General features: G+C 69.6%; 1 non-coding gene across 1 annotated transcript; it reads right to left on the bottom strand.

Moving 5' to 3' along the window:
* Window positions 1–9,214: 9,214 nt before the first annotated feature.
* On the bottom strand, window positions 9,215–9,287 carry TRNAR-CCG (transfer RNA arginine (anticodon CCG)). Its single transcript has one exon. It is a non-coding gene; the product is annotated as a tRNA-Arg (tRNA).
* Between the last annotated feature and the right edge of the window lie 610 nt (window positions 9,288–9,897).

Here is a 9,897-nt window from a genome sequence, read left to right as displayed (position 1 = left end):
TGTTTTGAGGGGGTTTGGCCTGGTTTGAGGGGTTTTAGCCTGGTTTGAGGGTTTTGGCCTGGTTTGAGGGGGTTTGGCCTGGTTTGAGGGGGTTTGGCCTGTTTTGAGGGGTTTTGCCCTGGTCTGAGGGGTTTTGGCCTGGTTTGAGGGAGTTTTGGCCTGGTTTGAGAGTTTTGGCCTGGTTTGAGAGTTCTGGCCTGGTTTGAGTGTTTTTGACTGGAGTAAGGGTTTTGGCCTGGTTTGAGAGGTTTTTTCCTGGTTTGAGGCGTTTGGCCTGGTCTGAGAGGTTTTGGCCTGGCTTGAGATAATTTGGCCTGGCTTGATCGGTTTGGCCTGGTTTGAGGGGCTTTCGCCTGTTTTTAGGGGCTTTGGCCTGGTTTGAGAGCTTTTGGCCTTGTTTGAGAGGTTTTGGCTCGGTTTGAGAGATTTTGGCCTGTTTTGAGAGGTTTTGGCCTGGTGTGAGAGGTTTTGGCCTTGTTTGAGGGTGTTTGGCTTCGTTTGAGGGGTTTTGTCCTGTTTTGAGAAGTTTTAGCCTGGTTTGAGGGTTTTGGCCTGGTCTGAGGAGGTTTGGCCTGTTCTGAGGGGGTTTGGCCTAGTTTGAGAGGTTTTGGCCTGTTTTGAGAGGTTTTGGCCTGGTTTCAGGGGGTTTGGCCTGGTTTGAGGGGTTTTGGCCTGGATTGAGGGTTTTGGCCTGGTTTGAGGGTTTTGGCCTGGTTTGAGAGGTTTTGGCTTGGTTTGATAGATTTTGGCCTGTTTTGAGCAGTTTTAGCCTGGTTTGAGAGATTTTGGCCTGGTTTGAGGGATTTGGCCTGGTTTGAGGGTTTTGGCCTGGTTTGAAATTTTTTTGCCTGGTTTCAGGGTTTTGGCCTGGTTTGAGAGGTTTTGACCTGGTTTGAGAGTTTTGGCTTGGTGGGAGACGTTTTGTCCTGGTTTGAGATATTTTGGTGTGCTTTGAGGGTTTTGGCCTGGTTTGAGGGGTTTTGGCCTGGTTTGAGGGGTTTTGGCCTGGTTTGAGGGGTTTTGGCCTGGTTTGAGAGGTTTTGGCCTGGTTTGAGGAAGTTTGGCCTGTTTTCAGGGGTTTTGGTCTGGTGCGAGAGTTTTGGCCCGGTTTGAGAGGTTTTAGCCTGGTTTAAGGGGTTTAGTCTTGTTTGAGGGTTTTGGTCTGGTATGAGAGGTTTTTGCCTGGTTTGAGGGGTTTTGGCCTCGTCTGAGGGGTTTTGGCCTGGATTGAGGGTTTTGGCCTGGTTTGAGAGGTTTTGGCCTGGATTGAGGGTTTTGGCCTGGATTGAGGGTTTTGGCCTGGTTTGAGGGTTTTGGCCTGGTTTGAGAGGTTTTGGCCTGGATTGAGGGTTTTGGCCTGGTTTGAGAGGTTTTGGCTTGGTTTGATAGATTTTGGCCTGTTTTGAGAAGTTTAGCCTGGTTTGAGAGATTTTGGCCTGGTTTGAGGGATTTGGCCTGGTTTGAGGGTTTTGTCCTGGTTTGAAATTTTTTCGCCTGGTTTCAGGGGTTTGGTCTTATTTGAGAGGTTTTGGCCTGGTTTGAGAGGTTTTGACCGGGACTAAGCCATATAGATGCAGTTTAAGGGATTGTGGCCTGGCTGAAGAGCTTGTGAGCTGGTTTAAGAGACACGGATCTGGCTTAGGAGCTGCAGGCCTGGCCTTGGCGATACCGGTCTGGCCTGAGGGAGTCACGTGTGGTTGGCCAGAGAGGTTTTGGCCTGGCCTGGCTTGAGAGTCTTTGACTTGGCTTAAGAGACAGACCTGGCTCAAAGGGTTTTGGTGGGCCTTGGTGGGCCTTGGTGGGCCTTGGTGGGCCTTGGTGGGCCTTGGTGGGCCTTGGTGGACGTAGGCCTGGGTGAAGAGGTTTCGACGTGGTTTAAGAGTGTTTGGCCTGGCTTAAGAGATGCAGACCTGATTTTTGACCGGATTTAAAAGGTTTTGGCATGGCTGAAGGGATTTAGACCCGGCTTAAGAGATTTTTGACCGGATTTAAGAGGTTTTGGCGTGGCTGAAGGGATTTAGACCCCACTTAAGAGATTTTTGACTGGATTTAAGGCGGTTTGACGTGGCTGAATGGATTTAGACTCTGATTAAGGGATTTTTGACCCGTTTTAAGAGATTTTTGACCTGATTTAAGAGGTTTTGGCCTGGCTGAAGAGGTTTTGGCCTGGCTGAAGGGATTTAGACCCAGCTTCAGCAAGTCCCACTGTGTCCCGTTCCGTCCTGCCGCGCTCGGGACACGTTGACGCTCGAAGGGAAAAATAAAGGAGAAACCAAAAAAACCCGCCCCCCAACTCCCCCGGTTTCTGCAGGAGCCGCCGGTTCAACGTCCACTGGGTGCCCCCCGGAGCGGGCGAGTGTCCTGGTGACCCGCCGGGCGCAGCGGGGGCAGCGCCGAACGCTTCGGCGCGGGAGGAGCTTGGGAGGATGGCGCCGGCGCCGGAGATTTGGCGAAAGCCCTCGAGGGACCCGGCGGGTGTTTCGGGGCAGCTGGTGGGTCCCTGGCGGCGCCACGTCTGTGGCTCCGACCGCAGCTCCAGGGTCGTTGGGCGGGAGGCAGCCCCCACCGGCAAAACCGGCGGAGGGGCGCGTGCCGGCGATCTCCTCCTGGGGCCAAACCCTCAAATACGGCGTTTCCACCCCAAAACCCCACCTCGTTGCGGCAGCGGTTCCCCGGCAACGCTTGGCCGGTGCCGCGGCGAGATTGCCGGAGCCGCGATATCCCACGGGGTGGGTTATTGGTTCGTCGCCCTCAACGGCACCGGGTGGCGGCCGGGAGACCAAAGGGCGCCGGCGCGGTGCTGGTGGGCGCGGCTGGGAAAGGCAGGGGTGAGCCCAGCACCCATGGGGTGAGCCCAGCACCCAGGGGTGAGCCCAGCACCCACTGGGTGAGCCCAGCACCCACGGGGTGAGCCCAGCACCCACTGGGTGAGCCCAGCACCCACGGGGTGAGCCCAGCACCCACTGGGTGAGCCCAGCACCCACAGGATGAGCCCAGCACCCAGGGGTGAGCCCAGCACCCAGGGGTGAGCCCAGCACCCAGGGGTGAGCCCAGCACCCAGGGGTGAGCCCAGCACCCATGGGGTGAGCCCAGCACCCAGGGGTGAGCCCAGCACCCACGGGGTGAGCCCAGCACCCATGGGGTGAGCCCAGCACCCACTGGGTGAGCCCAGCACCCATGGGGTGAGCCCAGCACCCACTGGGTGAGCCCAGCACCCACGGGGTGAGCCCAGCACCCATGGGGTGAGCCCAGCACCCACAGGATGAGCCCAGCACCCAGGGGTGAGCCCAGCACCCACAGGTGACGTTTCCCCCAGGCCCATCCTTCCCCCCAGCGCCGGGTGCCGCGGCGGTGCCGGAGCCCCATGGGGTGCCCCCAGCCCCCCCCCCCCGGAGGGTCGCAGCCCCCACGGGCCAGGCGGTGCCGGGGTTCACGGGGGTGCTGGGTGCTGGCACCCTGGCGGCGCCGGGCCCTGAGGAATGGTTAACCCGGGGCAATCTCGCCCCGAGCCAATCACCGCCGCGGCCCCGGGCGGGTTTACGGCCCCGACACCCCGCGGCACACAGGCACCCGCTCGGCAACCCCCGGCCACGGCGGCACCGCGGCCCACCGTGCCACCGCGCCGCCGCCACGCCATGACCCCGGTGCCACCGGCGCCACTGCTGCTGCTCCTGCTGACCCCGGCGCTGGGAGAGACTCGCCGGGACCCTCGCGGCGTCGCCGAGGCCATGGCAGCCCTCGAGGCCTTGCTGGCGTCGGGGCGCGGCTCCCTGCCCCGCGCCACGCTGGCCACCCTCGTGGGCATCGCCGGCGGCCGTGCGCAGTGCCGGGCCGCGCCGTGCGGAGAGGTGAGGAGCGCCCGCCGCGCCGGGCCGTGTGGAAAGGGAGGCAGGGCGGGCGCCGGGGGGTCAAACTCCAGCTCGGCGGCACTGCCCGGCACGCCGCGGTGCTGTGCGGCACAGCGGGGCACTGCCTGGCTTCCCACGGCACCCTGCAGCGGTTCCTGGCACGGTACGGCACTGCCTGGCGTGCCGTGGCACCCTGCAGCGGTTTTGTGCCGTGGTACGGCACTGCCTGGCGTGCCGTGGCACCCTGCAGCTGTTCCTGGCACGGTATGGCACTGCCCAGCGTGCCACGGTACCCTGCAGCGGTTCCTGGCATGGTATGGCACTGCCTGACATGCCACAGCACCGCGCAGCAGTTTGTGGCGTGGTGTGGCACTGCCCAGCGTGCCGTGGCACACCGCGGCACCGTGCCGTCGTTCATGGCATGGTACGGCACTTCCCCGTGTGCCACGGCACCCTGCAGCGGTTCCTGGTGCGGTACGGCACTGCCCGGCACGCCGCGGCACCGCGCAGCCCCCCCCGGGTGCCCCAGGACCTGGGTGCCCGGTGCCGAGCCCCCTGTGTCCCCCCCTTCACCCACCCCAGGGGTCCCCACCGTGCCGGTGCCGCCGGGTGGGCACGTGGCCTCGGCGGGGTGGGGGGTGCACGGGGGGGGGGGGTAGGGGGGCGTCCCTGACCCCCCCGCGGTGCCCGGTGCTGTGCCGGGCCATGCCCGCTGCGGGGGCTCCCCGGGGGGTGGATCGGGCCCCGGCCCCGGGGGGTGCTGCGGCACCCGGCTGGTTTTAGGGTGCCAGAGGGGTCCCATGGGGGAAGGGGGGTTGGCCCCGCTGCTCCTGGCAATCCCAGTGACCCCCCCCAGCACCACGACCCCCAGCGCCCTGACCTGGTGGCACCCCAACCCCTGTGGCACCCCAAACCAGTGGCACCCTGACCCCTGTGGGACCCTGATCCCTGTGCCACGCCGACCCCCAGCACCCCGACCCCTGTGGCACCCAGACCCCATGGCACCCCGTCCTCTGTGGCACCCCAACCTGCTGGCACCCCGAGACCCCATGGCACCCCGACCCGTGCGGCACCCTGACTGGTGGCACCCCGACCCCCAGCACAGTGACCCCCATGGCACCCCGACCCGGTGTCACCCCGCCCCGGTGGCCCCCTGACCACCCCCCCGTGCCCCCCCCGCAGTGCCTGTCGGCGGGCGCCGTCCTGGCGCTGGCGGGGAAGGCGGGTGCCGGCGCCCGGCTGGAGGCCCCCGAGCTGCCCTGGTTGGGCGCCGCCGTCCTGGCCACCCTGGGCCACCCGCCCGCCGCCTGCGCCGCCGGCACCCCGGGGCGCTGGGCCGCCCGCGCCCGCGCCCTGCACCGCGCCTTCACCGGCACCGGCACCGGCAACACCGACGGCGCCGCCAATGACGACGCCAACGGCACCGCCAACGCCAACGGCACCGTCACTGCCAATGGCACCGGCGCCGGTGGCCCCGGCCTGCGGGAGGTGGCGGAGCTGCTGGCGGCCGTGGAGCCCAACTACCGCAGCGCCGGCGGCCGGGAGGTGAGGGGACACGGGGGGACACGGGGGGACACGCGGGGACACGCGGGGACACGCGCGGCACGGCCACTGTCACGTGGACACACGCGTCCCGGGGAGGTGACACACGTGGCGTGTCAATATTCCATGGTCACACGTGCCCTGGGGAGGTGACACGCGTGGCACGGCCACCGTTACATGGTCACACGTGCCCTGGGGAGGTGACACGCGTGGCACAGCCACCGTTCCGTGGTCACACGTGTGGCCTGGGGAGGTGACACACATGTGGCACGGCCACCGTTACATGGTCACACGTGTCCTGGGGAGGTGACACACGTGTGGCACGGCCACTGTTGCGTGGTCACCCGAGCCCCGGGGGGGGTGACACACGTGGCACGGCCACCGTCCCGTGCCCACCCGAGCCCCGGGGCGGTGCCGGGCGGGGGGTGACGGTGCCGTGGTGGCCCAGGCCTGCGTGGACGCAGCAGGGGCGCTGGCGGCGGGGGCGGCCGTGTCCCCCCGCGTGGGGGCTGGGCGGGTGCTGGCGGCCCTGGGTGCCCTGGTGCTGCGCGGCCGCTGCCTGCGCCCCCCCGGGGACGGGGACCCCCCTGGGGACGGGGACGGACCCCCCGAAATGCTGCCCCACACCCGTGGCCGGAGCCAGCCCGGGGGGACGGTGAGTGGGGGGGAACTGGGGGGGCTGGGGAGGGGAGGGCAGGGTGCTCCTGGGGGGGGTCTGGGTGCTCGGGGGGTGTCAGGGTGCCCATGGGGGGGGGGTCTAGGGTGGCCGAGGGGGGTCCTAGGGTGCCCTGAGGGGGGGCTGAGTGCCCGTGGGGGGGTCAGGGTGCCCATGGGGGGGGTCAGGGTGACCACAGGGGTTGGGGTGGGGTGTCAGGGGTGTCCTGGGGGGGGGGGGGGGGTGGGGGTGTCAGGGTGCCCATGGGGGGGGGGGGGTCTGGGTGCCGGGGGGTGGCGATCAGGGGTGCCCTGAGGGGGGTCAGAGTGCTCTGGGGGGCTCAGGGTGCTCTGGGGGGGGTCTGGGGTCCCGAGTGGGGGGGGTCAGGGTGCCCATGGGGAGGTCTGGGGTGCCCTGGGGTGGGTCAGGGTGCCCATGGGGAGGGGGGGGTCAGGGTGCTCGGGGGGGGCTCAGGGTACCCATGGGGGGTGGGTCAGGGTGACCACAGGGGTTGGGGTGGGGTGTCAGGGGTGCCCTGGGGGGGGGGTCTGGGGTCCCTGGGGGCGGGGGGGGGGGTGTCAGGACGCTCAGCTCAGCCGTACCTGCACCCCCCCTAACCCTGACCCCCAGCCCCCCACCCCCACTGCCCCCCACCACGGCCCCCCCACCGCGGCCACCGGCCCCACGGCCACCAGCACCGGCACCACCAGCACCGGCACCACCAGCACCACCAGCACCGGCACCACCAGCACCGGCACCACCAGCCCCACCGGCCCCACGGACGAGCTGAGCACCGCCCAGCGTGAGCGGGGGGATGGGGGGACGGGGGTCCTGCCCCGGCTCGGGGGGGCATTGTGCCCCCCTGGGGACAGGGATGGGGGTCCTGGGGTCCTGCCGTGGCTTGGGGTGGCCTCGGGCCCCCCTGGGGACGGGGACGGGGGTCCTGGGGTCCTGCCGTGGGTCGGGGTGGCATTGAGCCCCCCTGGGGACAGGGATGGGGGTCCTGGGGTCTTGCCACAGGTTGGGGTGGCCTCGGGCCCCGCTGGGGACAGGGATGGGGGTCTTGGGGTCCTGCGGTCCTGCCCCGTCTCGGGGGGTCCCGGCCCCGGGGGTGACGGTCGCGGTGCCCCCCAGGGTACGCGGTGGCCTCGGCGGCGGGGCTGGCGCTGGTGCTGTGCCCGGCGCTGGCGCTGGCGCTGCTGCGGTGTCCCCTGGGCCCGCGGGCCCGGCGGTGGCTGCGCCCCGGGGTGCTGGGGCTGGCGGCCGGGGCGCTCAGCGGGGACGCGCTGCTGCACCTCCTGCCCCAGGTGGGGGGACGGGGGGACAGGGGACATGGGGGGACATGGGGGGACATGGGGACACTGGGACATGGGACGCGCTGCTGCGCCTCTTGCCCCAGGTGGGGGGACGGGGGGGACAGGGGGGTTATGGGGGGACATGGGGACATGGGGACGCGCTGCTGCACCTCCTGCCCCAGGTGGGGGGACAGGAGGGGTATGGGGGGACATTGGGACATGTGGACATGGGGACACTGGGACATGGGGACGTGCTGCTGCACCTCCTGCCCTAGCTGGGGGACACGGGGGGGGGACACGGGGGGACATGGGGGGATGTGGGGACTTGCGGACATTGGGACACGGGGACGCGCTGCTGCACCTCCTGCCCCATGGGGGGGAGGGGAGGGACACGAGGGGGGACATGGGGGGACGTGGGGGATGTGGGGACATGGGGGGACGTGGGGGAACATGGGGACAAGGGGGGACATGGGGGGGGTGGGGGGGGATGGGGGGGGGATGTGGGGACGTGGGGGGACACTGAGGGCGACACAGGGACACGGGGACACACAGGGGGTCCCGGGGGGTCTCAGGGAGCCCCTGCCTGTGGGTGCGGGGGGGGGGGGGGGGGGGCGTGTGTGCGTGCCTGCACCCTCCGTGCCCTGACACCCCCCCTCTTGCCCCCCCCCCCCCGCAGGCCTTGGGGTCCCACAGCCACGGCGAGGAGCCGGGGGGGGCCTCTGCCCATCCCCCGCCCTGGGCGCTGCTGGGGGCGCTGGGGGGGCTCTACGGGGCCTTCGTGCTGGAGAGGGGGCTGGGCGCCCTGCGGGGGGGGCGGGTGCGTGCGGGGGCGGGGGGGGATTGGGGGGCAGGGAGGTGTGTTGGGGGGCAGGGGTATGGGGGGTTTTGGGGGCTGGGAGGGTATTGGGGGCTGGGGGGCTGGGGGGCCATGGTGGGGGTGTTGGGGGGGATATTGGGAGGCTGGGTTGGGAGCAGGGGTATGGGGGCTGGGGGGTATTGGGGGGCATTGGGGGGGAGGGGGTTGGGGTATTGGGGGGCTGCGTTGGGGGCGGGGGTATTGGGGGCTGGAGGTTATTGGGGGGCAGGGCGTATTGAGGGGGTGGGTTGGGCAGGGGGATATTGGGGGGGCTGGTTTTGGGGGGCAGTGGTTTGAGGGGTTGGGGGGCGGGGGTTACTGGGTGGCCGAGGGGATATTGGGGGGCTGGGGCAGAGGAGGGGTTATGGGGCCCGGGGGGGTTGAGGGGTGGGTTGGGGGCAGGGGGGATCCGGGGGCTTGGGGGCAGACTGGGGGGCACTGGGGGGGGCCGTGGGGCAGCGCTGACGCAGTGTGGGGCGCAGGGGGGCCCGAGCTGCGGCCACGCCGTGGGGCTGGATGGGGGGCAGCAGCCCGGGCCCCCCAGCACTGAACTGGTACGGGGGGGGGGCGGGGGGCGGCGGGAGGGGGGGGGGGAGGTGGGGGGGGATGTGGGGCGGGGGAAGATGTGGGTAAGGGGAGATGGGGGGTGGGGGGACGTGGGACGGGGGGAGATGGGGGGTGGGAGGAGATGTGGGGGGGGGAATGTGGGGCTGGGGGTGTGGGGACGTGGGGAGATGGGGAGATGTGGGGTGGGGGGAGATGTGGGGTGGGGGATGATGTGGGGCAGGGTGCCAGGAGCGGGGGGTGGGGCCACCGCATCTATGGGGGGCAGCAGCCCCACCTCATCATCCTCTTCCTCACACCCCCACACCCCCCCCCCCCCAGGTAAAGGTGGAGGACGCCGCCCCTCCCCCCCCGAGCGCGCCGCAGCTGCCGGACCCCGGTACGACCCCCAGCCCCCCCTGCCCCCCAGCCTGCCCCCCCCCCCCCCCGCCAAAAGGGGACCCCCCTGCGGGCCCGACCCAGGTGGGACTCGAACCCACAATCCCCAGCTCCGGAGGCTGATGCCTTGTCCATTAGGCCACTGGGCCGGTGCGCGAGGCCGCCCCGCGGGGCTGCTGCTGGGGGGGGGCGGGGCGGCTCGGGGGGCCCTGAGGGTGGCGGCGGGTGACGGGGGGCGACGGGGGTGCCCCATATCATCCCCCCCGCCCCCCCCCGGGGGTGCGGTAGGGGGGTGGCGCTGGCCCCGGCCAGCGCCACCCCCCTACCGCACCCCGGGGGGGGGGCGGGGGGGTGACAGGGGGTGGGTGACAGGGGGCGGCAGGGGGTGACAGGGGGCGGCAGGGGGTGACAGGGGGTGGGTGACAGGGGGCGGCAGGGGGTGACAGGGGGCGGCAGGGGGTGACAGGGGGTGCCCCGTGTCCCCCCCTCAGGGCTGGGGGCGGCGGTGGCGCTGGCGGGGACCGCTCCCAGCCTGGCCTTGGGGGGGGCGGTGGGTGCCAGGGGATGCCAGCAGGTGCCAGGGGGTGCCAGGGGGTGGTGGTGAGTGACAGGGGGTGGTGGTGAGTGACGGGGGGTGACAGGGGTGCCCCATGTCCCCCTAGGTCTGGGTGTGGGCGGCGGCGCTGGTGGGGGCCGCTCCCAGCCTGGCCTTGGGGGGGGCGGTGGGTGTCAGGGGTGCCAGGGGGTGCCAGGGGGTGG

This window comes from Leptosomus discolor, chromosome 5 (genome assembly GCF_034619465.1).
Source record: "Leptosomus discolor isolate bLepDis1 chromosome 5, bLepDis1.hap2, whole genome shotgun sequence".
Classification (NCBI taxonomy): domain Eukaryota; kingdom Metazoa; phylum Chordata; class Aves; order Leptosomiformes; family Leptosomidae; genus Leptosomus; species Leptosomus discolor.
Note: the sequence above shows the minus strand (reverse complement) of the source record. Positions and strands in the feature narration are given on the sequence as shown.